Genomic DNA, 2220 nt, shown 5'->3' on the forward strand with positions numbered 1-2220 from the left:
TATGATTAGATATGGTCACTACCTACAAAATACACACAATTGGCCTAAGAAACTAGCAATATTGAGAATGTTATACTTTGCTACTCTAAAATGTATCGTATTCTTCAGCAATCAAAAAACACAACCATCATCATATACTATGCTATATAGCATATTAGGTCCCCCAAAACTCAAGGAAGATTAGCTTTATGTTATACATTACACTTACACAATCAAAATTGAATTTGGATATCAAGAAAGCCACCAAAAAAATCATAAAAGTGCTAATCTTGGCCAAAAAACAGGATTATGCAATTCTTGTAAATTGGTCATAACTTTCAATTTTAACACTTAGCTCTCCCTACAAGCATCAAAACATGTTGAGAACTATGAAGGCCTAACCTCTAGCCATCTAAACCTCACAAACATGAAGTTTAGAGTGGTATAGTTGCCAAAAATTGAAAAAAAAGCCAAAAACAGGACCCGTTTTTTCACACAGCTTAGGTTCAAAAATGTTGTGCAAGAGTAAGGTTAATGGTGAGATCGATACTCAAAAAAAAAAGCTAAGTTTTTTTCAGCTCATAAGGCAACTTTGTGGATATAAAAAACACCTAGAAATTCATTTTCATACTCTTCAAATAATTCAAACAAAATGGTCACTTAACAGGACACAAAAGTGTCCAAGCACATAAAAGTGTCATGTTATCATTCTAGTGTTAAGGCTTGGGTTTACCTTGAGTGTGTGTGTGTGTGTGTGTGTATTCTCTCACTAGCCCCTACAATATGGGCTCGCCCCCTCTTATGTAGGGATCACTTTGACTTTTGGTGCTTAAGCACCTTACTCATCAAGCATGACAAAGCACTTCTAGCTTGGGAGTGTTCCCACAAGCATCTCAAGCAAGCACAACAAAGCACCTCAAGCACCTTAGTCATCCAACAGGACAAGCACCCCAAGCACCTTAATTGTCCAGTAGGAAAAGCACATCAAGCACCTTAATCAAGCACAACAAGCACCTCAAGCATGACAAGCACCTCAAGCTTGGGTCGGGTTCCCACCTCAAGCTCAGCCCTAACTTAGGTCAAAGGACTTTAAACACTAGCCTTTGGAGGTCTTTAATGAAGCTAACCCTAAGGTCTTCTAAGCTCCATTGGTAGCCTTGCTCTTTGATAGACCATCTCTCATTTGGGCCCCTTTACCACATTGGCCCCGTGTTGAGATAGATCTATAAGACATGTCTATATCTTAACCCTTGTTCCCATTTATTCTCCCACATTAAGTGATCAATTTAATTTGATAAAATCATTCGGGTTGGTTTGATGTTATATTTTATGACATTACCTCTCTCTTGAAATCATAGTCGTCCTCGACTATGAGGTAGAAGAGATAAAGCCTTAGTCATTAGTCAATCTTACTTAGTGGGTAGAGGATCCCTTTTTACCCTACAACATCTTTGCAAGATGGATGACTAATCCATTTGGTGCTTGGGACACATAGCTGCCGCAAGCATGTCTGCTCTTTACTCCATTTCATTCTCCCAAAGTAGAGTGATAAAATCTACTTGGTGTTTGAGAGACGTCGTCATCACAAACATGATTCTAAGCATGCAAACTATTTAAATTTGTGCACAAAACTAGTCTTATAAGACAAAAACATTGGTCATTTAAAAGAAATTTGTACATTTGCTTACTCTAATGTAGCATTGTAAGCATTGACAAGGTTCATACTATCCTTAAGCTTATTCCTTGCATCCATCTAGCATCTTCAAAAGGATAATTTTGAACTTAATAAGATACCGTCGTAGTACCGTGTCTTCATACCGAAGGATAGCTTCGGGTTGTAACAGCTCTTCTTGGACGGTCTTCGATAATTGGTTCACTTGGTGGCTCTCCTTTGTAGGGCTTGAGTAGGCTTACATGAAAGGCATTGTGTATGAGCCAATGGTTTGGCAACTTTAGTTGATAAGCTGTCTCATTGATGGGCTTCAAGATTTGGAAAGGACCATAGTATCTTTTTGCTAACTTAGCATAATACTTTTGATGGTCCATAGGATTTTTGCCCGTCGTTTGCATTAATCAAGCCTTAGGAAACTTAAGTAAGACCCAATCATTTTCTTTGAACGTTAAGGCCCTTTTGTGCTTGTCAGTAGCAGCTTTTTTTCTTTGTTGAGAGATAAATATAGCCTCCTTAATCTTTTGAAAAGATTCTTGTAGGTCATGGCTATACTCATCAGCAGCGAAGAT

This window comes from Adiantum capillus-veneris, chromosome 26, assembly GCF_014529385.1.
Source record: "Adiantum capillus-veneris isolate H3 chromosome 26, ASM1452938v2, whole genome shotgun sequence".
NCBI classification, from domain to species: Eukaryota; Viridiplantae; Streptophyta; class Polypodiopsida; order Polypodiales; family Pteridaceae; genus Adiantum; species Adiantum capillus-veneris.